The 27,520-nt window shown below is 34.0% G+C and overlaps 1 protein-coding gene across 3 annotated transcripts in view; it reads left to right on the top strand.

The window, feature by feature from the left end:
* Positions 1 to 6,801: 6,801 nt before the first annotated feature.
* The window catches only part of LOC143249324 (protein CBFA2T3-like), a 52,412-nt gene continuing 31,693 nt past the window's right edge, over positions 6,802 to 27,520 (top strand). Inside the window, exon 1 of one of the 3 annotated variants that reach the window (XM_076498973.1) lies at positions 6,802 to 7,016. The gene's annotated coding sequence lies outside the window, so the exon portion shown is untranslated. The remainder of the gene's footprint in view (positions 7,017 to 27,520) is intronic. The other 2 variants (XM_076498952.1, XM_076498963.1) reach the window with 2 other exon arrangements.

Here is a 27,520-nt window from a genome sequence, read left to right on the forward strand (position 1 = left end):
CTACTGTTAACATGAAAACTATTACCTACACCATATACAACCTTTTAGTAGTTTTTTTTCTGTAAATTTTATATAGTGTTTGTAAACTGATTAAAATTCTTGGATACTTTTATCTTCACAAAATTAGGGATTAGTTTTTCTTTCAGCATTGTTGAATGAAAGAAATGTCATTTCTTCTGTTGATAATATTTTGGTTTAAGTTTCTTAGTTTCGTTAGGATCACAAGAGCATGTACGATTAACAATGGCGTAATGTACAGGGTGGCCCGTAAGTCCCTACCCATCCATATTGTGTCTAAACAACGTTATAATACTAATGATGAGTTGAAGGCAACTGTTATCACGGCATTTGGAACAATAACCCCTGCTATGTTGAGGAAAATGTCTCACATAACATGGAGTTGCATAATATTATACAGCGAGAATGAGGGACAGCACGCAGATACACTGGATACATAAGATATATGGATGGGTAGGGACTTACGGGCCACCCTGTAGGTGAGCTCAAGAAAATGGAGTTTAAACAGATAACACAGTATACATGGGTACATTATGGACTTACGCTTCTCTTTGAATACGTTTTTACTTCAAGTGCGTTTCTTGTCATCATGAATTATACCGTCTTCAGATGCTCACACTGTAGAAACACTTTAAGTCAGGTCAAATGCTTCATATGACTGTATCTATATTTTGAGCATTCCATTATATTAACTACGTCACATATGAATCATCTGACCGTATAACATGATTCCAGTCATTCATTTCCCAAAGTTTTTGCTTTTAAGGTTTTCAAGCAGTATTTTCCAATTTGTACTTGAGATAAGTATTTTTTGGACAATTAGTCAGTTGCTACATGACATTAATTATATTGTCACCAGTAGTATATAGTAAATTGTTTATAGACTGTGGTAACAAATGAATTTAAAATACTTGTTCAAAGAAACAACCTTTGACATTACAAATTCTGCTAGATTGGCACCCACTGTGATACCACTTTTAAAATTAGAGAACTCTTTGTCATTACTCTTTGTCTTGCAAAATAACAATAATATGCAACTTTTCACTTATATAGGACGAAGTAGTTATCTGCCATTTTATGTGTTATTCTATTTTACCTATCCAAATAAATTGAGTATTATGCAAATGTTTATGGCAGCGTATTTCATAAAATAAAATAAAAATGTCTTCAGGTACAAAAGAGGGTATTATGTTATAAAAATAGGTATTTTATCTTATATAACCATTTATAGTAGGAATGTTCAGAAAAATATGGGATTCTTTCCAAAGCTGTTTTTCACCTGAATGACATGGTGAAGCTTACAAAACAATGGATGAATTGCATCTTACATAACAAGAATAATTTTAAGTAGAGATTTCCGGTTGTCCAAAATCTTAGTCATTATTGATATACAGTTGTTGGTGGTAATCTAATATTATTTGGTTTGGTTTGAATTTTGCGCAAAGCTAGACAAGGGCTATATGTGCTAGCCGTCCATAATTTAGCAGTGTAAAACTACAGGGAAGGCGATTATTAATCACCGCCCACCGCTATCTTTTGGGCTACTCTTTTACCACTGAATAGTGAAGTTGATCGTAACGTTAAAGCGCCCTCAAGGCTGAAAGGCCAGATAAGTTTGGTAGGACTGGATTCAAACTTACGACCCTCATTTTGCGAGTCGAGTGCCCAAACCACGTGGCCATGCCCAGCCAATCGTCTTGTAAGTAATATTGAACCACCTTCAGAAGCTAACAATTGTTAGGTGAAGTTTCAGTTTTTGCCTTAAATGTTGTAGACGTTATTACATTACGAATGGGTGAGATAGACATATGACACTTTTGTTTTTGAAATTCTGCATCTTTCACATGGACATGATTTTACATTAAAAACATTCTTGTTCTGAATCATTATTATTAATTCTACATAACCAATTGAATTGTAGAAAACTCTAGACAAAAACAATTCGAGTTCACGATTATCGTTTAGAGATTGTTTCAAGTCCTTTCTCAAGAATTTTTTTTTATTTTCTAAGCTACAACAGCATACATGGTGGGGCAAAAGTGACAATACAGTTGTTTTATTTAGAACATAGTTCAATGTCTAACTAAAAGTTGTCCGGCATGCCAGGTGGTTAGACACTCGATTCGTAATCAGAGGGTCGTGGGTTCGAATCCCCGTCGCACTAAACACGCTCGCCTTTTCAGTTGTGGGGTGTAATAAATTGGCGGTCAATCCCATTATTTGTTGGTTAAAGAGTAGCCCAAGAGGTGACGCTGCGTAGTGATGACTAACTGCCTTTCTTCTAGTCTTACACTATTAAATTAGGGACGGCTAGCACAGATAGCCTTCGTGTAGCTTTGCGCGAAATTAAAAAAAAAAAGAGAACAAACTAACAATGCTCCGAAACAGTTGTTCTCGATTGTCCTCGTAATAGCATCTAATGTACAATACCAACTACACCAACCATAATCTGTTATTGTACCACATGTATAGTACAGCTTGCCTCAACCTGGCTGCAAATGACGATGTTCTAGTTTCAAAGAAGTGTTGTGATAGTATACATTATAATATGTATCATTTTGTTCTAAAAAACAATTTTTATTTAATAGTAGTCCTAAACTGCTACAATTAAATTATTCAGTTTAAAATCTATTTTACATAATACAACATAAAACTGAGTTACCATGAAATAAGTCCGTTTATGCATAGAAAAAAAAATCAAAATTAATTTATTTTTGTCATAGTTACTATATTCAGGCCCGGCTTGGCTAAGCGTGTTAAGGCGTTCGACTTGTAATACGAGGGTCGAGGGTTCGAATCCCGGTCGCACCAAACATGCTCGCTCTTTCAGCCGTGGAGACGTTATAATGTGACGGTCAATCCCACTATTCGTTGGTAAAAGAGTAGCCCAAGAGTTGATAGTGGGTGGTGATGACTAGCTGCCTTCCCTCTAGTCTTATACTGCTAAATTAGGGACGACTAGCGCAGATAGCCCTGGAGTAGCTTTGCGCGAAATTTAAACAAACATACTATATTCATGTTTTCATACTTACCACTCATGTGAATCTAATATTAGATTTTCTCAAAAAGAGAGAAAACGGTGACTTACAACTACACCCACAACAGTTATTGGCCCTACACAAGCCTATCTATACATCTGGGTCGGGTAGTTGGATGATACTTCTGTCAATCTACTTTCAGAAACTGGTGAATGTCATCACACAAAGAACAAATTTCCTTGTTACAGTCTCACGGGCACAGTTGTGCGCCTGCAGCCACGCGTGAGTGTACAAACAACCGACTTCTCTCTGCGTAATAGCTCGAAGTCTTAGAACACGTGCTGTTTTAGAATGACTTGTTGAAAATCGAAGAAAACTTTCTCATTTGGTGAAGGATTTTCCAAGGAATTTGACGAGGCAAAAGTTATGACCATCCACGGTAGCAGTAAGCATGCCAGTTTATACGTGATTTCCCTAAACTGGTCTAACTGGAAATTATCTGAAATCAGGTGTAAGTCGTGCTCACGTGGCCAAGTTTAAGAAATATTTACATCAAGAATTTCTCACCCGAGTTAACTCAAGATGAATTGTTATTTATTCCGTTATTAACTTATCAATAGGAAATATCATCCTTCGACTTTCTGTAGAAGTGGATTTCACGGGTGATATGTAGGTGTTTGGTGTTTAATTACGAATAAATTTTAATATCAACAAATTATAAAAAAATTTTAACACCACAATACACTTACAATGGTAAATAAGTCAGTACACAGTTTTAAACTGAACCTACGCACATTTGTTTTTTAATGCTATTAGTTAAATTCGTCTATTTTTTTTAAATGTAGATTTCTGGGATGTAATTAGTCACAGTTGACTCTAAAGTCCTGTTAACCAAACCAACACTAAACTGTTATAGGCTTGTTGGTTAATTTGAGATTCGTATATTACTGTCGGTCTGTAGAGCTTAGCACTTAGTTTAAAACTTACAAATATTGGGGTAAAGTCTTGTACTGATTCACACTACACAGTATTCAATATTATTATTACTATTATTTGCTTTTATTTCTTGATTCATATTACCCTGTTATCAGAAATTATGTGATAGAATAAAAAAAGGGCTTATAATGTTAAGATAATACGAATCTACATACTTCAGTAAGTGGCCCAAGTTTTCATTCTCTCTCTATTATTATGTTGTACTCTTGTATTCATTGCCTTCGGTCCACCCCTTTTTGTGAATAATGCAATCCAAGTGTCTGTGTGATATCAGATCTAGATTATAAGCTTTTAGATCATGGTGAGTTATTACAAACTTCAAACACATGCCAGTAAAACCCAAACCAGTATTACGTGAATTTAAACTTCTCTACAAATCTCTGAATTATCTACGTTTATAGAGAGGTATACATTAACTTTAACATCTTACTGGTATAAAAACCCGTTAAATCTCACAGGAACCAAAGCCTACCAAAATTTAATCCTCCAATATACATTTGTAACTTTGCCCCCCACAACTTGATGTGATAAAAACAAAGGTCCTTCTAATTTCAGGAAACCATATTTTATCATGAGTAATATCTAAAGAGTGTCTCTTTACAACGGTGATTGACACTTGCCTTTTATGATTATAATTTCAGAAAAAAAAATTTCTCCGCCAGTTACATTTAAACAGAGGTGCGCTGTTTACTTTTACAATGTACTTAAAAACATCCTTTTTGTGCAATAGTTACGTTTATGAATGTAATATCAGCAATAATTTATTCTTCCCCGTTGCTGTGGAAAGCAACAGTGGAAAAGTCAGGAAATTACGACAGTTAAACAGAGTGTGAAAAGCATGCCATTTCCAAGGGCGTAATACCCCAGAAATGTTTTAAAAATTTAATGATATGAGTTTGAATCTTGAGCCATTCAACAACAAATAAGACATACACACAAAATAATGGATTGAAACAAAAGAAGCAAGTTTTAATATAAAAACAGCAAATATACATGCCGTAATATATGGTTAGCCCATAGTCTGAATGGCCTTACCGCTTCTTACGGCCGTAACGAAATCCTCCAATAAAGAAACGATTTAATATCAGAGAATTCAAAACATTTGTTTTTCTTAACGTTGTTTTAAATACTAGCTTCGAAGTAAGTTTTAGTTTTTAAAAATGGCTCTGTTTCGGGAATATAAAAATAGATTTGACAGTAGGTGGTAATCTTCTTGCAATACTGCTAGAAGTAAGTGATATTTTATGACATTCGAAAGCGTATTGATAACCAAACTAATACGAATACGTTGTATCCTATGGACACGTTGTATAGTAAATTCACTCATGGTAATACTGTTAAAAGCATGTTCAATTTCTTTTATTTCATTAACTCATGACTACCAGACAGCCACTGTCTTCTTTAAATATAAAAACAGCTACGGTATTTCTTAATTTGTAATCTTAGATCAGTTATAATTGATTAGAATCATTCCAAGACAGTGATTTACACAGTAAGGTTTGTAGTTTAATAGGTTACACATTATTACCTTTCTAAAACATAAACAGTTTAGTTTGTTATGTTATTTTTGGTATTAAACTTATGAATAGATAGGATTTATGTAAAAATGTAGTAAGATGCAAAGATGAAAACTTCTCTTGTGAAGTGTAACAAATAATTCTGCTATTGTCACCGACAAAATTGTTTAAAGGTGGGAGAGTGATAAGTTTACGGACTTGCAACGAGAAAAATCCGTGGTTAGATTCCCTGTGGTGGACATAACAGATAGCCCAACGTGGCTTTGCTCTATAAACGAACGAACCGCCGAAATTCGTTCTCAGATTATCGTTAGGAGATTTTTTTACATATATTTCAACAAGTTTCATTTAACACATTCACTATTGGGTTACTATTTAGATATCTGTCAGACATTATGCATGGTTCTTCAAGTATCCCTTTGTATATTCTCGTAGAACGTCATTGGGGAAATATTCAACACATTAGGAAATTATTGTAACACAGCTGACAGTTTACAGTTTAACAGTACGTTTAAATGTTCGATCACAATTATTGCTAGGGCCTTAGAAGTTCGGAGTTATGTTATAACTTTCAAGATGCTTATTAAAATAATGTATCAAGTATGGTTTAAAGAGAATTATTAGTTTTATATTTCGCGAATTCCGCGTTTTTACCTATTTATTAATCTAAATGGGTTCGGCATGGCCAGGTGGGATGAGCATTCGACTCGTAATCTGAGGGTCACGGGTTCAAATCTCCGTCACACCAAACATGCTCGCCCTTTCGGCAGTTGGGGCGTTATAATGTAACGGTCAATACTGCTATTTGTTGGTAAAAGAGTAGCCCAAGAGTTAGCTGTAGGTGGTGATGACTAGCTGCCTTCCCTCTAGTCTTACACTACTAAATTAGGGACGGCTAGTGCAGATAGCCCTAGTGTAGCTTTGTGCGAAATTTAAAAAAAAAATTCAAACCATTATTCCAAAATTTAATGACTGGTTTCCCTAAAAAAATAGATATTTTTGCGTAAACATTTTATCCGTTTACCTGAAAAAAGTTGTTTCACACCCAAGAAACTGCGACGTTTGTTTTCGCATTCATAAGATTGTAATTTTTCGATTTTCCTAACAGTTCCCAAAAGCCCAATGTCCAAGACAGTTACCAAATGACGATTTCACACTTTTTTTACTTTTTTTTCTTAGCTTGTAGAAGGAAGAATCATCCACATATAAAGTTTTTATGTCCATTCTCCTTATTGGTAAGCACGTATTGTGCATACGTGTGCGCAACGCGTGAGGACATATCTTGTGCACGCAAGTGTTAGGAAAACGATTAGAGCGTGAGCATCGAGGATGGCTAAGATTAGACGCGAGAGTGAGATACAAGGAATTGCAGCGTCGTGTAACTTCTCTCTGAAATTCTACCACCCACACGTTTTGATATCTATTGTTTTGATTTAGTTTGTATGGCTACATTTCTACTGAGCCGTGTCGAAAAGCAGGTAAAATCCCAACTTCATTGCTGTGCAAGGTAATTTATGTCTTAATATATAAATGTTCAGTACATTTTGTTTCTAGTGTGGGGAAACATTAGCTTGCTATATTACTACCCACTAGATTTCTTCCCTCATGAATATCCACTGTACATAATAAATACTATAAATTAGAGGTATCATATAATTAGTATAATTTATAAATAATTGATATACAAACTACTATAACTGAAAAGAAGTACTTGTGACGTAAATTAATGCCATAAACCTGTGACGCAGCGATGTGTAACAATGGTCTGAGAAGCGCTGGACAACGTTTATAACTCTTTAGTCACAAACTTCTTTACCACAATCCCATACGTACTCTAATTTCCTTTTCTTTAGTCTCCCAATACCTTCCTGAGCCATTTAAAATCTGACGTAAAAATGTGCTTTTTAAAATAAAGCATATGAGAGTCATAAAATGATTTCAACCCAACAACGGTTATAACTACCATAACTGAAACTTCTTTTGGTTCCTACTCGAAAGCAAGAGCAGTAAGGATTGGTTGATTTGGAGAAAATAACATACATATATATATATATATATATATACGTGTGTGTGTCTAGTTTGTAGCATAATCGGTGTCATTACTAAATTCAAACACAGGATTAGAGCTTTGCCAAATGTTTTGTTTTAAATTAATAACGTGGATAAATCAATGATAAGAAAGTCATAATAACTAAATCAAGATTCTGTTCTCTCCTCTCTTTAAAATCTGCTTGTTTGTATAATAATACGGGCCCGGCATGGCCAAGCGTGTTAAGGCATACAACTTGTAATCTGAGGGTCGTTAGTTCGTATCCCCGTCGCACCAAACATGCTCGCCATTTCAGCCACTATTTTTCGTTGGTGAAAGAGTAGCCCAAGAATTGGCGATGGGTGGTGATGACTAGCTGCCTTCCCTCTGGTCTTACACTGCTAAATTAGGGACGGCTAGCACAGATAACCCTCGAGTAGCTTTGTGCGAAATTAAAAAAAACAAACTTTAATTATACATTACGGCCAGAGATACCATTAAAAATGATTTTTAATTTTTCTGATGATGTATAATACGTTGTACATTAGTGTTGATTTAAAGACAAATGATGTGGTATAATTTCTGAAAATGCGTTATTCACTTTCGTTCACTGTAGTGTGCAATACATATCACGTAGACTGAAGACTGGGTCAAATAATAATAATATAGGATTCGAAATATTGCATTTTCGAAAATGTTAGCTTTGCTTGAAGAATTTTCCTGATCAGGAATGCATGGTCCATTGGTATTCCTTAGTTATGACCAATGAAAGTGAACATAATGCATGGATTACATTAAAAAAATAATGAGGAACTGTAACTTTTCCTCGAGGTAATGAAATGTTCCTGGTAACTTTTCCTCAAGTGAATGTAATTTTATTTCCTTATTTCTATTCCGGTAATAACACCAGTAATAATACAAAGTTAAGAAAAATGGGAGAACTAAAAGTGGCCTGGACTGTACTGGTTCCAGTAATATCCGTATTGTTAAAAATTAATACGAATAAATATATATGTTAAATTGAAATAAATGAGATAATTATGTTAACAGATTATGGTACACTATTTTGAAGTTATAGCTATGTAATTTACGTGTTACATTAAAGATACAGGCATTAATTAGGCTAAAACTTCATGTTCGAGAATCAACTTAACATAATTCATGCCCTAATCAAACTCATGTACATTAATGTTATTGTACCTCTTTTTAAGAGCATGTCGTTTGCTTTTTTATACAAGATTAATTTGATAACTGTTTGATTACTTTGATGAGATATTCTTTTTTTTCTGTCTTCTAAAGTAATATAATTAAGTTTAGGAAAAAAGAACTTAACTGATTAACAGGAACTGATAAACACCTACGACTTCCTCGTGTTACTGTGGAGCATGTATTCATGAAATGAGTGAACAGGTTATGTATACATTTTATTACCAAAAGTATTAAGACAGTGTCCCTTGAAAAATGGAGTGACATTGTTTGTTGTTGAGCTCTATTTTCACAGGGAGTATATATCATCATAAACATTATCACAGTTTTGGACCCAATGTGGGTATACACCAGGTGGACTAGACCACTGTTACTTTTTTAAGACTGTTCAACGTGAAGTAAGATTTCGGGTTTTATTATTTCTGCTCACTAGGTCTTGTTTCAGTTGCAATCAAATCCATGCTCTGGGCTGGCTAAAGTAGATTCTGGAGCTGTCTCGTGTATTTGCTAAATATGGCATGTAGTATGATATCGTGCAATATCACGCATATTATCCTTTCCCAAAGAATGCTGAATAAACAATATCAACTTGGCAAGGTATTCGTGATCCTTTTAACTACTGTCAATAGACCAAGCCTAAGCGATGGCCCGCCATGGCCAGGTGGTTAAGACGTTCGACTCGTAATCTGAGGGTCGCGGGTTTCCATTCCCGTCGCATCAAACATGCTCGGTCTTTCAGTCGTGAGGGCGTTATAATGTGACAGTCAATCCTACTAGACGTTGGTAAAAGAGTAGTCCAAGAGTTAGCGGCTGGTGGTGATGACTAGCTGCCGTCCCTCTAGTCTTACACTGATAAATTAGGGATGGCTAGCGCAGATAGCCCTCGTGTAGCTTTGCGCGAAAAAAAAAAAAAACAAACCAAACTTAGCCAACTAAAATATATTAACTATATTACTTCTACCATTTCTTCGAGTTGAATTGATAAGATCATCCCAACAACGTACTTCAGGTTATCGTCATGCCCAGCCACATCAGTCTAAGATAAATAACATAATGCGCTAATTCACAAAATGAGAAGATTTGGTTCTTCAGTTTAGTTTCGACGATCAAAGCACCATCATGGCTGACAATTATGGTGACAAACTTATGGAATGAAGCCATTTCTGAAATCCAGCAACAAGGGAGTTAGTTCTGTATGTACAGCACTTGGGATGAGCTGGCATGAAGGTCCAAATCCTCATTGAAATATTAGGTGATGGATTTAATAGCAAACGTGTCATCTTATATCGAAGTCGCATTTAAAAGTTCTTATGAACAATTATGATTAAATGAAATATAGTGTGTTTTGTTATTTTTTTGCAAAACGGGGTCTAGGTTTTTGCCCGTTCCACATTAAGTTAAGTTTATAGAAGCTCCATAAAACAAAGAACTTATTCTAATGATTGCTACCGTAATAACGGCTGTAATATAGGAGATTGTTTGTTTTTGAATTTCGAGCAAAGTTACCCGAGGGCTATCTGCGCTAGCCGTCCATAATTTAGCAGTGTAAGACTAGAGGGAAGGCAGCTCGTCATCACCACCCACCGCCAACTCTTGGGCTACTCTTTTACCAACAAATAGTGGGATTGACCGTGACATTATAACGCCTCTACGGCTGAAAGGGTGAGCATGTTTGGTGCGACCAGGATTCGAACCCGCGATCTTCGGATTACGAGTCGAACGCCTTAACACGCTTGGCCATGCCGGGCCCAATATAGGAGATTGTAATGCAACTCAGACACATAGAAGTTACGATAACATATGATAATCTGTATTTGTTTAGGTTTTTTTTTTACAGGAGAATAGCCAAAGAACGATTCTTAAAACATGTGCTCACTGAATACAAATTAAGACAATCGCTAATGCATATTTGTGAAAATGGTAACATAATATGTAATATCTTGTACAATAATTTTAATTTCAACACTAAAATATGGTCGCCCTTGTTAGTTTTGAATATAGCGCAAAGCTACACGAGGGCTAACTGCAATAGCTGTCTCTAATTTAGCAGTAAAAGACTGGAGGTAAGGCAACTAGTCATCATCACTCACCGCCAACTCTTGGACTATTTTTTTGCAAACAAGTAGTGGGATTGACTGACAGATATAACGCATTCCAGGATGAAAGGGCGACCATCTTTTTGAGAATAGAAATTAAAACCAGTGACTCTCAAATTGCAAATTAAGCACCCTAACCATCTGACCACGCCAGGCCTGGCAGCCCCTAAGGCTATATATAAGCTCACAGAAGTGTATTTAGAGAAATAGATAACAATTAATAGGTTAAAATAAGGATAAATCGAACATTGATATTAACGAAAAAAGTAAAGAAGGTTTAATTATCAGTAATTTAGATAAAACAAAATACATTAGCTCTCAATTCTTATTATGTGGTGGAAGAAACTTTATGTAATAAATAGAAGAAATCAGTGTATCAAGTTATTCTTGAAGTGCCAAAGAGAAGATCAATTGACGCTTTATCTGTAAAAGGCAAAAGTTTAAATGCATCATGTAAATAGGAAGAATGCAAAATAATATGTGTATATAAAAAACGAACAATAATTATGATATTTCTGTCTATTTGTTTATTTGTAGTTAAGCACAAAGATACACCATAAACTGTCTGTGTTCTGCCCACCACTGGTATCGAAATCCGGTCTCTAGCGTTAGAAGTCCGAAGATATACCGCTGTGCTACGGGGGGTCACTTCTGTTTGAGTGAATAAATTTCATCATCTTAATCGTGTATAATTATCAGTCAGGAAGATTATTAAAAATCTTCATTACGAAAACTTTCAATAAAAGCACTACACATACAACACCTCTAACGACATTTTAAGACACATTGTTACCTTTCTATTTATAATGAGGAATCTTTATCAATTTACTTTTCCAGATGGACACGCGAATTTCTTTAGAAAGCATGACACGACGTGAAACCGTGCTCAGGTGCACGTGTCAGAAGAATTCGAGCCAAGAGCACTTAGCGCGTGCTCCTACTGTGTCGCTAGCAAAGATCAAGAAGCGACCGCCCTAGTCTCGAGCTGAATGAATGAACGCGTGCTGTCAAAAGCAGCTTGGGTTAGAAATCGTTTCACATAACTTCAATAAGGCCCGGTTTTGACAGCTTTGGAATTTGTGCGAGCATCTTATAGTTTGGTAAAAAGCAAGTGACATTATCATCAAACCATACCTAGTAGACAACCCTTCAATTTTCTCAATGTTGTACTATTCACATAGTCTTTAGAGATGTTTTCTTGAAGGCGTTTTTTTTTTCATACTAATAACTAAAAGGCCATGGAATTTTCAATTTATTTTGAAGAAAAAAAAAACAAATGGAAGAAAAACACCTTAAAGAAATTTCTTAAAAACAACAATTTCGTATACGTTGATGATAAATTAATGTCATTATCTTTGGTCTAAATTAAATAAGCTATTGTTATATATTTTGGTTTAGGAACATAAAATTATGAAAAAAGGCGTCAGTTCATTTGAAGAAGTTTTTAAGAAATACCTAAAGAAACTAGTTACTTACACTCCCCCATTATAGAGTAATAATAATCCTTATTTACAGTTACGATTCCATTTTCATGTGAAACTAAACATGTTTTCCACTTTATATAAACATGCGTGTTTGTAAAATAAGAGACACTTGATATGGTTAATAGTGCAAAACCTTTCGTAGCTTACATCGTTTTTGAGCCGCGAAGTTCGCTACACTTCCAGACCATATTCAAATTACTCACTTTTAACAACTGCAAGTGCCCGTGTTCCTCACATCATAACTTTGGAGTTATCTATTTGAGAACAGTATTATATCAGAAATAGCCCTAAAATCATAGTAGGATTTGTTCTTAGTGTGACAGTGTTGTAAATTTAAATTTAGTTTCTTGAAACGTGTAATGTTTCAAAAGAACTTTTATACATCCAGTTACGAACAAAGTGTACAGTTGTTTGGTTGTCTTAATTTCATATAGGATACTACAGACTGTATTGACAACTGCTCCATTGTTATTAAATAAAAATATTTTAACATATATGTCACATATGCACCCTAAAAACGGATAAAAATAAGGTTCTTTGTGAAAGAAAACGGAGGCGAAATGGGAAAATCGTGACCTCTATTGCAAACTTATATAGGACAAACATTTCATGATGTTGGGGGTTGCACATCGCGTAACAAAATTTTTCCAGCATCATACATATAAACAAAGTTCCACGATGGTATCATAAGTAAATATCACGCTAGAGATGTGACCTCTTTAGTAGATGCCAAGCTAGATTATTTTTGCTATCGCACGTCAATGAAACGCTTCTGGGTCATGTTCGACCGTATGAGACTACCTACCTGATTGTCACTTGAAATAAGGTGGGATAACGTTGTCTATACATAATATTGCGATTAGCTTAACTATCGTAAATAACGGAATTTAAATTTATTTAGACTAGAGTAGATGCACACGAACTAAGAGTGGATCCTTTTTTTATCCATTGACTTAAACGAACTATTTGCTTAAGTTTCTTTGTCAGCATTAAAATATTTAGATGTATTATGCTTTCACATAGTTACTTATTATACTGAACTACTTATTTCTGCAACTTTATTTTCGTTTGTTTGTGACATTAAGTGAATATTTTCACTTTCTATTAAATTCTCCCAAAGTTTTATCCTTTTTACTTTTCCGCTGTTTCGTTGACTTTTCATTATACATTATACACATTAACCGGAGTATTTTTGATTGTTTAAACACTGTCTGTTTTCTGATTAATGTTTTAATATCCATACCGTCCGTCTTGAGAAAACAAAGTTTCAGGGCCCGGCATGGCCAAGCGTGTTAAGTCGTGCGATCCGTAATCTGAGGGTCGCGAGTTTGCATCCCCGTCGCGCCAAACATGCTCGATCTTTTAGCCATGGGGGCGTTATAATGTGACGGTCAATCCCACTATTCTTTGGTAAAAGAGTAGCCCAAGAGTTGGCGGTGGGTGGTGATGAATAGCTGCTTTTCCTCTAGTCTTACATTGCTAAATTAGGGATGATTAGCACAGATAGTCCTCTAGTAGCTTTGTGCGAAATTCCAAAAATAAAACAAAGTTTCATATTGTTCTCCACTTACGAAAGTTAGGAAACTTTCCATTGTCTGCAGGGCTGACATAGCTGTAAGTCTGTTATTCCATAGACAGGGAGAGAAATAAACTAGATACGTTTCACTCAATTATCTTTTGTCACTCAATATATTGTTGAAAACATAGAAACAGTTAAAATTAATCATGTTCCCGATTTTAATATCATAGCACAGCGCGCCATCTATGACTGACAGACAAAACTATTGTAGTGCAATAGTTTGTCATTTAATTATGAGAATTTCAAGAGACGTTTAAAGATAATATTCAACCGGTGGATATTGTACCTTCTATTAAACCCATATTTTAGAACTAAATATAGTTTTTTTAAATTTTACTTTTAATAGTGTTTGAGTAATTGTTTGAATAATGTGGATTTTTTAAGTTTTTGATTGTGTTTGTTTCATTATAAACTGTAAAACTATACAATGTGCTATCTGTACTACGCACACCACATTTATCTTGAAAACGCGGAAAAACACGCGCAAGTTGCTTAAAAATTAGTTACTACTCTAACGATATACGGATTACTCTATAAAATATTTATATTTTTCGATATACGGAAAAAATTACTATAAATTTGGTTTGTTTTTAGACTACTAAGTTAGCATGCCAAATTTGGTCTTGATTGGTCAATTCTTTTAGGAAAAGATACATTCGCAGGTAGGCAGAAAGTTTTCATTGATTTTGGAAACTTATCGCTCTGATATGGCTTAATATGTATACCGCATATGTGAAGAACGCGTGCACTACAGGGTGTTCGAAAAGTCACTGTGCACTTATATATTTATTAACAGACATGTTTCAATATAAATTTTACATCCACCATGAGATCAATTTACTAATTAACAGCTGAAAAAATAATAATTCGGAGTTCAACTACTCGTGGTGCGTAAAGTGTAAATAGTGCATTGCGTGAATTTTTGCCAAAACAAACAAATAATAAACAAGTAGTAAGTAAGCCATAGTTTTCTATGCTAATATACTTAACTAACAATGCATGATGATACCAGTAATAGTTTTGTTTGTTTCGAAGTTCGCGCAAAGTTACACGATCTCTATCAGTTCTAGACTTCCTTTATTTAGCAGTGAAAGACTACGGGGAAGGTAGTTAGAAGATTTAATAAAAATAATAATATGATATAATAAAAAAAAAAAATATTTTTTTTTAAATAGATATATTTTACAACCAAATAAAACCATCTGTGTAAAGTAAGCCTCGTTTGTGGAGCAATAATGGTTTATCTGCTTCACGTACTGTCGTAACTACGATTTGATTAATCAGCCTTTGGATAACACAGCTTACACGACATGAGTGTTTTACTAAGTATGTTTTAACATTCAATAAAGTACACGACTTCTGCCTTTATTACCTAAGTTAGGTGTTTTTCTTGATAATCAATCAAACTCTTTGATATGAATCAGTGGTTAGTCAACGTCGTCTTTTTCTCGCTTTGCATTGTCTTCTTTTTTATTAATGTATTTTCTACTTTAGGTTCGACTGATAATACATTTTACTGACTAATATATTCAATTACAACTGAAGCCTGTAAACAAATATATAAAAGTTATATTTCAAACAATTTTAATACTCTCTTAAATTTAAAATTGCATTTTTTGTTTGATAAAATCTTGTAACATAAATCTTGCGTTGAAACATGCCTAACAGTAAGTGATATGGATCGGATCAAATGAAACGTTTTTAAAGATAATACTATGAAAATTGTAAATTTATATGTTTATACTTTCCTAACACCTACAACTATCGATTGTTGCTGATGCCTTCATTATTTTTCCATCTCTTTTCGTTTGTTTTGTGGTAGAGCACAAAGTTACATAATGAACTATCTGTGCCGTACCAACATGAATATTAAAACTTGGTTTTTAGCATTGTAAACCTTCAGATTTACCCAGTGGGTAGCTTCACTTCATTTTGTCTACCATACTTGTAAAGTATTTGAAATTTTTTGAGTAAATTCTACAATAAAAAAATCTTGAAGCTACCAAATTTACTCTAGATGTTGCTTTAAAAATATAAACATATATAATTATTCGTAAACCTCCCATCCCCTAACCCTCATAATCTCAACATATTCTTATTACAGCTAGAAAGCACGTGCTTCTGTTAAATGTTGATATTTATTTGTGTGCGGAAAGTTTTGTTCTTGTTGCTATAGAAATTTACAGATTATGATGCTCAAATTTATTGATTAGTTCATATTATTTATAAAATATGAATTTGTAACATATGTAACTGCGTTAATTTCAGATTAACGCTACCCATCCATTTTCTCTCTTCTTAACACATATAATACAACCTGCTTTCAAATGGCCGATAACCTTTACAACTAAAAATTTTAAACATACAAAAATCAGAATTTCGCATGAAAACCATTGTTTTGTAGATAGTATAATTCTACTAAAAACTGATTGTTTCCTGGAATATCTAGCACCTTTTCCAACGCGAAATATTCATAATCACCAATCATGAAGATGTGTTCAGATTAAGAACTTAGAATTCCCAAAATGAAATTTTTTGTTGTACGTAATGGCACTGGAAAGCAAAGGAATATGGATCAGTTTGGAGTACCGAGAGAATTCGGAAAGAGACCTGCGTCAACAATAAACAAAGTGGGCGTCTTAAAACAGGTGGCTAACAGGATATTATTAATCAAAATAAGGCTTTCTCTTATATTTCCGGTTCTTTCAACCGTTGCTTTACTCAAACAACTAGAGAATGAAACAAATATTCACGATACTTCATAAGAACACGTGTTGATAAGTCTCTTTGTTTGTAGATTTTTTGTACAATTAAATTTGTGAAGCTGTCGTTCGGGAAACGCCATCCTTGTACAATGAATAGATTGCGGAAAACATGCTTTAAACATAACTTTACGATGAACCCTTTTGCAATGTACACCCTTGTGCAAATTAATTGAAACAAGACGGAAAATTACGATTTTTTCAATTTTTTGCGTTTCATTTCTGAGAATCCAAAAATTACTCACAAATTAATACATGATATAATATATAATCGCCTTTATTTTTTAGAAGATCATTAAAATGCTTTGGCATCGCGTCCACAAGTTGACTGCAATCTTTCGTTACAATTAGCTTATCTTTTAGTACCGCACCTCAATTAGCTTATCTTTCGTAGTACCGCACCTCAATCAGCTTATCTTTCGTAGTACCTCAACAGCTTATCTTTCGTAGTACCGCACCTCAATTAGCTTATCTTTCGTAGTACCGCACCTCAATTAGCTTATCTTTCGTAGTACCACACCTCAATTAGCTTATCTTTCGTAGTACCACACCTCAATTAGCTTATCTTTCGTAGTACCACACCTCAATTAGCTTATCTTCCGTTGTAGAGTCTTTTCTCCGAAGTCTTTCTTTACAAATCGCCCAAAGATTTTCAATAGATTTAAGTCCGGAGTGTTTCCAGGCCAGTCCAGCACCTTTATTCGCTTTGTAGTCATAAAATTCTTTACAAGTTTCGATGTGTGGCACGGAGCCAGATCTCACTGAAAAATGCCAGATCCACCTGGAAAGCTCTTTTTCAATTCTGGAACGACTCTTCTCTGCAAAACTTCGATGTACAGTGGTCCTCGCATCATACCTTCTACGACATGTAAGCCTCCGACGCCATAGTAGCTGAAAAAGCCCCAAAACATCTTCTTCAAGGGATGTTTTACGAATTGATTGATGTGAGATTCTCGAAGTTTCTCACCTGGAGATCTGCGAACATGAAGATTTCTTTGACCCTGTACGAAGAAATGAGTCTCGTCACTAAATAACACCTTCCTCCATTGTTCTTGCGTCCAGTTCTTGTATTTCAGACCCCATTGATACCGTTTTTCTTCATTGAGTTGGTAAGAAGTTGTTTTTTAACTGGTCTCCTTGCCCTTCTAACGCAATTTCGAATGATGTAATATTCCTCAAAATTTAGTCATATAACCCAAAAATAGATCGACCGTACTGCAAAACACAGCTAATGACGCCGTCTGTGTGAAAAAATGACTATTAAAGGAAATCAGCGGGTCCAGCGAGCCTACACCGGCCGCCATGCTGAAAATATTGTAAAATGACCATTTGTTTCAATTAATTTGCAAAAGGGTGTACAATCGTCAGATAGAACATAATTGAATGTAGCGACATGATAATGCTCTAAAATCGTTTTAATATAATTCACTGAAACTTCAGTAAAATTGGTACATAAACGAAAGGTTTAAATAAATAGTGTTATTAGATATTTTTAGATTCCTATCATTTTTAATATATTAACAGCAAATGTAGTGTTTCAAGAAGAAAAACAAAGTTCATTCTTCTGTTAGTACAAAATTCCCTGCATATGTACGTTTTATCTATATGTAACCTAATCTTTTTCCCTCTCTTAAGCGCCATGTACATGAATATTATACTACAACACTTGTCACTTCTCTTTATTTGGTGGTTATACACTCACAAACAATTGCATTGACAAAGTGTATGTCTTTATTACATAATTGAACGCGTATTTGACATAAAATACCCTTTTAAAATGCGCTTTTGATAATCTAAGCAATATATCTATTGTCTAGTGTAGATGGACGTTTTCTTGTCGTACATATTGAGTGGTTATAGATACTTAGGCCTATCATCATTCTGTGAGTGATATTATGATTTATGGAGGTTGATTAATCATTTCGTCTGTCACATGTTAAAAGCATGTGTAAGTTTTGAAGAAGAAAAACAAAGTTTATTTTTCTGTTACTACATAATTCCCTGTATATGTGAGTTTTTATCGTTACTTATATATATTGCAAAGGAAATATATATATGAACTACTGAAACACGTGTTTCATCATGATGTTACGGTCAATCCTACTATTCGTTGATAAGAGTTGGCGGTGGGTGGCGTTAATTGGATACCTTCTCTCTAGTTTATAACTGCTAAATTAAGGATGGCTAACGCAGGTGGGCCTTAAGTAACTTTACGCAAAATTAACAAAGCAAGGAAACCCTGATATATGTCCTGCCAAAGTTTCATTTGTATTATCATAATTCTATATAAACAGACATACAGACAGACACACACACACATATATATACACATAAAGTAAAATAAATGTTTCACTAAATACATTTTAATCCCTTGTTTTACAGAGAACAAATTGAAGCATGTGGTCTTACGTGTCACATGAAACAGAGAAATATAAAATAATTTCACTTCAGTGTAATTCACAATATACTGTATGACAAAAGGCATTTCCTTTATCTCTCAACACACATATTTCAAAATAAAGACAATTGTGTTTCCCCTTATATAAATTCACTTGTCTAATGAGAGACATTTTATTTCAACTAATGCAAGACAATGAAGAGTCGAAAAAGAAATATTTTTCCATAATGCGCGATATTTAATTTTTCACAATACACAACAACGTACAACTGTTGAAAGATGTGTGTTTTATTTTCTGTAATGCTCAATATACAAATATAGAAAAACAGATATTTTATAACCTACAATTGAACATTATTCAAGTATTGAAATAGAGAGACTTATTACTCCTTACGCGCAATATAAAAGTATCTACGGAGCGAAAGCAAAGTTGTTCGTAATGTTTTGTTGCATAAGATGAAAGCCGGGTATTTCGCTTCACATAACGCACCGTAAATAATTATCGAAACAGAGGTGTTTATTTTCTTTAAATAATGATTGACAAATAACGAAAAGCAGATACTTAGTTGTCTCAGTGCGCGAAATACAAGCATTGCCAAAAAAGGAAAGATTTGTTTGTTTTGGAATTTGGCACAAAGCTACTTGAGGGCTATCTGTGCTAGCCGTCCCTAATTTAGCAGTGTAAGACTAGAGGGGGTAGCTAGTCATCACCATCCACCGCCAACCGCTACTCTTTTACCAACGAAGAGTGGGATTGACCGTCACATTATAACGCCCCCACGGCTGAAAGGGCGGGCATGTTTGGCGCGACCGGGATGCGAACCCGCGACCCTCAGATTACGAGTCGCACGCCTTAACACGCTTGGCCAAGAAAAGAAAGAAATCTTATACCTAGTTTTGCTTGAATTTCGCGCCAAGCTACTCGAGGGCTATCTGCGCTAGTCGTCCCTAATTTAACAGTGTAAGACTAGAGGAAAGGCAGCTAGTCATCAACACCTTCCGCTAGCTCTTGGGGTGTTCTTTTACCAACGAAGAGTGGGATTGACCGTAACATTATAACGTCCCTACAACTGAAAGGGCAAACATGTTTGGTGCGACGGAGATTCGAACCCGCGGATTACGAGCTGAGTGTTTTAATCACCTGACCATGCTAGGTCTTATAACTTATAACGTATATCACACAAATATGGAAGGGAAGACATTTCAATCGCCAAGGTCGCGCAATGTATATACACCGAAATAAATATTTTATAATATCATGTGAGTTGTTATGAATAAGTACAAGACTGAAAACTCTTTGAAATTCCAGAATACACAACAAACTGGAAAATGATTAAGTGTGAATAAGGAAGGTTTAGTTAGTCTGTACTGATACATAAAGATTGAACAAATGTGCAAAACAAAATACGTTTTCGAATATAAAACGTTAATTTACATGTGTTGTGCGTAATGTTTGTTAGAAGTTGTAGAGGTGAAAAGCGTACTTATAAGCGATACTTATATATATTAATGTATATGTGTGTTCATGTTTATTCCACTTGTGCCCTTTGTATAAATCTGGGAAACTGTGTCAGTTCTACAACTGTCACATGTTGAAGCTTCACGACAGAGAAACCATAGTTACCAGTAAAAAAAAAAAAAAAAGACTGCATTCCCTACTTAATAAACTTTGATTCGAAATACGTATGAAATCTGTGTTCAGTGCTACACATAACACTACTGAACCTGATGTGGAAGTTCCGGACCAACTTAAACCTTTCGAAAATCACCGTTTGTTCAGCAGAACCAAACTGTAAAAATTCATTTCCCTCATTTTCCATTTCTGAATTATTTGAACCATTCTGTGTCTCTTGTTTAAAAAAAGAAACAAAATAATCGCGTGCAAGAAAATTTTATTTTCAAATTAATATGTTTTAATATTTCAAAACAATAGCACAAATTAATTATAGCTGTTACGAAAGAAATTATAATTAAAATATCGAGTTTAAGTTTGTATTATTTTGCTGACTTTTGACATTCAATATATTCAAATGCTCTTAGTACCACGACAGTTAAGCTATTTAATGCCTTGATGTTAACAGAATGCACTTATTTTGGCATTTGGTCATATATTACAGTCTCGTGGAACCCGATTCTAGCTGTCTGTATACTAAAATGACACCCATTTGTAACTGCGAACATCCAGTTTAGTTTCGAAGCAGAAGCTGTATGATTGTCCAGCCCGGTTTGAGAGATAGTGTTTAATTTACTGTTAATTCAAATTAACTCGATGGATTTCTGTATGAATAAGGCATCCTGATGTCATTTTATGAGATCTTGTAATGATCCTTGAATGGTTTAAAGCTGTTCGGCGTAAAGAAGATAGCAGTTTACGCAATATTGTGATATCATTATAAACATATATTAAAAGCTGAATGACCAATCCTTTATATTTCGAACAATGTAACAAGACATCAGATGCTTCTCTTGTAAATCAGTGAAATGGGAGGTAAAGGATACCCAGCATTATATATAATTCACTATGTAACAAAATTTTCACTTTTTCTTGTTCCTGGGCAGAAAATGTTGTTTTCCAATGGAAAAGACCTATATTTATCTTCCAAATTTGCTTTTGTGACCTGGGAGCGTATAAGGAAAATATAATGGGAGACTATATTTGGGGGCTGATACGTGAAAGGGATTTACATTACAGTCGCAAATCTCAAAAAACTACTCACTTCTAAAGATTTTGTATAACTTAGTATAAATACATGTAAATCTTGATTCATATACAAGAACGATACACCATATTTACCAAATGTTTAAACTATGACATGAAAATATGTAGATTCCACAGATACATCTTTTCCTTACAGTATTGTCTACCAGCTTAAATACTGTAAAATATGTCATACATTGGAAAAAAAGTTATCTTCTACCGACTGGAATAGGAAAATCTTTTCATAAGCTGATTAAGCAACAAAGCAACAAAATGGCCAAAACAGACTTCTCTTGGTAAGCCATTGCTTAACAGATCCAATTATGGTATCTTCTTTATTCATAAGAATTCTTGCTAAGTCCACAAATACGCAAATTTAAGGTTCCCTTTATTCAGAAACTTCGAATTTAAAACGTTAAACAAAGGATGGCTTAAGTAAAAGTACCGTTTTATGTAAAATTACTCATGTTTACTGTGCATTCGTTTTGTATACATGTGAGTTCAGTCTGGGAAGGTGTTTGATCGTTGATATTCTTGACGTGTGAAGTCGTGTTCTGTCTCTCTCTTTTACGATTTTGGATGTTTACTTTCAAATGCTGTATTAATATTAGTATATTATGTAACCTTATCCTTTTCCCTTTCTTAAGCGCCATATCCATGAATATTATACTATAACATTTAGTACTAATTTGTCACTTCTTTTTATTTGGTTGTTATACATTCACAAACAGTTGCATTGACAAATTGTCTGTTTTTCACCTGATCACATTATCGAACGTGTATTTGACATAAAATACCGTTTCAAAATACACTTTTAATAATCTAAGCGATATATTTATTGTTTAGTGTAGGTGGACGTTTTCTTACAGTACATATTGAGTTGTTATAGATACTTAGCACTATCATCATTGTAAATGTGATACAGACAGGTGTTACTCGCCAGTTATCTAACTTTTTAGATAACATAAAAGGTGGAGTGGACAAAGATGGCACCTACTAAGAATATTTAACTCCTGATGGGGGGTAGTTAAATTTACCCTCATCATCATCATGTATGTAAAGGACACTCTTTTAACGGATCCAAATTTTTGTCTAACATTTTCAAGTCGTAAATGATTGATGAGTTTCACAACCCCATTAATAACTGCCAGCGATATGGACGAATTCTACAACCCTCTCTGTAGCCGCTATCAGTTTGCAAACAATTAGTTCTCAATCAGATAGTGGAATATTGCCAAAAACACAGAGTGAAAATTAACATTACCAAAAAAAATTGTATTTTTCTTGAAAAAATAAAACGCACAGACATAAACCAGAACTTTACCTACATGGGAGTCGAGGATCTTAACCAGCAGGTCATGCCAGACACGATGTATGTTCTACACTACCTACCATTGCGAACAGTATTTTTAGCTGTAGCTTCGATTCGATTTAGAGAATTGTTATACTTATATATATAAATAATTCTATATTTATTTTTACTACATTATTCATTAGTCTCTGAAGAATGTGTTTAGTTTTCTATATTCCTGTAAAGTCAGGTAAAGTTGTTTCCATATCTATAGCCAATATTATGAATAACATTGGTTTATTGTTAAGGAAATAGAAAAGAATATTCTTGTGCGATATTTCCTTTCTTCAAATGTTAATCACTTGCATAAGTATAAGTTAAAACTGAATTAATTACAGTTCTTGCATTTTTATCTGTGATGTAAACAAGCTACTTTATGCTTTATTCAGGAATAGATATAATGAAATAATATTGCATTCACTCGAGGGAAAGCTTTCAAAAAGATTGGATTCCCTCATGTAAAGTACCAGTTCCTCATTATTTTGTTTTATTTAATCCATGCATTATGTTCACTTTCAGTGGGTCCTCTGCTAGTACAGCGGTAAGTCTACGAAGTTACAACGCTAAACTCAGGGGTTCGATTCCAGTGGACTCAGGAAATAGCGCGATGTGGTTTTGCTATAAGAAAACACACACACACTTTCATTAGTTATATTTAGAGAAATACGAATGAATCATGTATACGCGGGAGAAAAAGCCAACTGAAACGGTAGAATTCCTAAAGCAAAGTTAAATTCGTCGAGAATGCCGGCATTTAATATTTTGATCCCTGTCTGTACCTTATATTAACCAAGTGAATGTGTTACTTCCAATAATTAGATACAATAACGTAGTGTGTCTACCTTAAAGGAAATATTTTATAAGATGCAACTCCGTCTTCAATACTCTGTTCAATTGAAAGAAATTAGTGACAAATTTCATGACACGTGATACGAAAGGTTAACACTTTGAGTAAGTACCCATATTAATCCATGCTTATCAACAATAGATGCTATTATGCTAAATTACCGTTTTATATAATATTTGTTTGTGTTTTTATATACAAAAGCCACATCGGGTGGAATCGAACCCCTGATAGAAGCGTTGTAAATGTAGACATACCGCTGTACTAGCGGCGGTCATAATATTTGTTACAAGTACCTAGGAGAACAAATATACACGTAATTAACAATCTGATTTTTCCAATATTCAAATAATATTTTTGGTGCATTTCAGGGACATTTTATGAACAGATCAATGAAATAACAGGTGATAAATATAAGGCTGCTTTTAGATAAGACGAATGGTTTCTTATTTAGCACAAACATATTAAATTACTTATTGTGGCACAGAAGACCACGATTCATTTTTAATTTCTACAACAGAGACGTCAAGAAGAGCTAAAGTGCAGTTTATATTTTTGAAAAGTAAAAAAAAAAAGAAAAGAAATATTTCAAATAAAAACTCAAATGAAAACAAACATTGGAAAACAAAATTCATTAACATATTACAACTATAGGAATTATATTTCAGAATGAAAATATGATATATAACAAATACAGTCCAATCACCATGAACATGTGTCGCAAAAACATTTTCAAAAAAAGAAAGAAACAACGAGATAAAAAGAACAAAAACTTGCAGCAACACATTCAAAGCAAAGTAAGAAAAATTTATTTGATTTGCTAATATAAAATAAAGAATAATTACGTATAAAAATTAAGCCTTGGTTAATAATAGCCCCATAACCATTTTTTAAAATACGTTTGGTTTTCTAATAAGGTATGTAAAATATATTTTAATACGTTATATTTAATAACGGCATTATTCCTAAAAATAAAATTATTAATATTCAAACGTATTTCTATTAATTTTTATGACTAAATATTATTATAATTGTGAAAGGCTTGGCGTGGCCTGGTGGTTATAGCACTGAACTTAAAACGCCGGGGTAAATTCTCGTCCCCAATATGTTCACCTTTTCAGTCCTTCATTAAATGTTACGAACAATCTCACTTTTCATTTGGTAAAAGAGTAGCCCAAGAGTTGCTGCTTGGTAGTGATGACTACCTACCTTCTTTTTAATCTAGCACTTCTGTACGTATTATATTCTATCTCGGAGAAGTCCCCAATTTATTATGTTAAGTGCACTGCGTATTAAGATTTCAACTAGCCGGAACTTTTAATTTTAATTTAGAAGATAATTAAATCTTAATATGTATCAATAAGATTCATACACACACAATTTTATTTTGTAACACAAATATATCTTAATATACAAACAATAATACAATTTATAATAACGACTATTACAAATAATTATTTATATGTTGGTGTAAAGCTCACAAACAATATTCAGTCTTCTGTCTTGTATGGAACTGAATATTTTATCAACAGTCACATCCACGAAGCGCAAATTACTTTTATTTTGATACACAGATACACTTCACTTGACGGGAATGCTAGCTAACTCTATTCTTCGTACGTGAGATATTTTTCTGCTTAAGCTATAAGATGTCTTCATAGAAATACTGATATCCAAAGATAATTCTTTAGAGTTAAAGAGTTCTTAATGTCAAAACGTTTAAAATATATAAACATTTCTGGTGAAATATCTATAGTTTTCCGATTAATAAGCATTAATTACAATTATAACTTCCGAGGCTTATAGCTAACTGACTGTAGTGACCAAACTGTCTCTCGGCTCGTCGGTTTATATACTTTAAGGCGAGATTCTCGAAAGCTCAACAATATACTAAGATAAGCTACTCTTCGTAAAACATATACTGTTAATTCTTATAGTCGAGAATTTTCTACAAATTTAGAGAACAAGCCGAACTTACGCAATACACATCTGACAATACACGTCACGTGCATCAAACTAAAACAAGAACGAGTATTAAAATCCGTTACACTTCTAAATTATGACAATAAGCTTTGCGTAAAATTCAAAACAAACAAACAATGATTTCTAAAATTGAGGATTTTCACAGACACAAACTGACGTTTACAAGTACGAGGACTATAACTGGCTTACGTACAATTAATTCGCTTTGCAGTGTTATATTTTTAGTGTGTACAGGCTTTTCTAATACACTGTTTGTATGTAAGATCTTTTGTGATAGTGAAAAATACTTTATAATTACAACTTAATGTAGTTTCCTCAAAACTGGTGTTTGAACGTTCATATAACTCACTTATCCAGAATCATTTTGACATAACTCACCAATCAATATAAAGCGGCGGTAGAAAACAATGCACTGTAATTATATTTTAGCGTTATTCTGCGTTACATGGATGGTCCAATGTCATCGAAAACTGTTTGCTTTGAAGAAAAGTACGTAATAATACTTTCCGACTCAAAATATTCATACTCTCGAATCATAAAGATGTATTCATATCGATAATTTAGAATTTCCTTAACGTGGGTATTTTTTTTCTTAATAACATTGCAAAACAAAATAATATATATCAAGTTGGGACATCGGTACCATCCATAAAGAGCCCAACAATAAACCGAACCCTAGACGTAGTAAGTAAAGTGTAATATTTTGTAAAAGGTGAAAATGTGCAAACACAATGACCATTGGGAAAATCCATTTACGCGCCCCAGGCAACAATAACAAACATAATAAAGAAATATCTCTGTCTGGAAAAGCAACACAAGTCATGCTTACATTCTGCAATATATCTGCTCAATTGTCGCATGCCTCAAGCATTTGAAAAATGAAATGAATATTCATGCTATTCCACAAAAAGATATAAGTCAATTTGCATATAGATATCTGTGCAATCAGACTGTTCAAATGGCTGCTGGGTAACCGTCGTTTTTGTAAACTATATGAATTCTGAAAAGCTGTAGAGAGGAGTGATGTGCTTTGTATAAGACAGTCTTACGACAGACTCGTTTGAAGTAAAAGTTACGTTAGAGAGCTATCATCAAGATGCACAGTGTCAGCTAGACTATGACGGGGCGCAGTGACTTGGTTTGCAACGACGCTGTGCGGTTCCAAATCGTTTCAGTGTACCGTACTCATCCTCTACATAAGGTAACTCATCGAAATATGCAAAAGTAAAACTTTCACAGTTGCAATAATACATGTTTACTTTGCATTCAAATTTTGCGTTTCTTAAATCAGTTTTTTACTTGTTAAGATAACTGTGAAATTTCATTATTGAACAATGGAAAGAGAATTGTAATAGAGAGCTCAATAATTCTCCTGTTTGTTCTTAGGCGATAGTATTTTTTTCAGTTTCGTATTCTTTTGTCACTATAGTTATCATTTCGCATAGTTACGTAAGAGATACTTACAATACTTATTGTGAGAATTACGTTACTACGTGAATAATTTATTATTTGGATATCACACTGTTAGTAACTTTACACGAAACCTATGAAGTATAATCATACAATTAATTATCCACCATT

Source organism: Tachypleus tridentatus, chromosome 1, assembly GCF_004210375.1.
Source record: "Tachypleus tridentatus isolate NWPU-2018 chromosome 1, ASM421037v1, whole genome shotgun sequence".
In the NCBI taxonomy this organism is placed as follows: domain Eukaryota; kingdom Metazoa; phylum Arthropoda; class Merostomata; order Xiphosura; family Limulidae; genus Tachypleus; species Tachypleus tridentatus.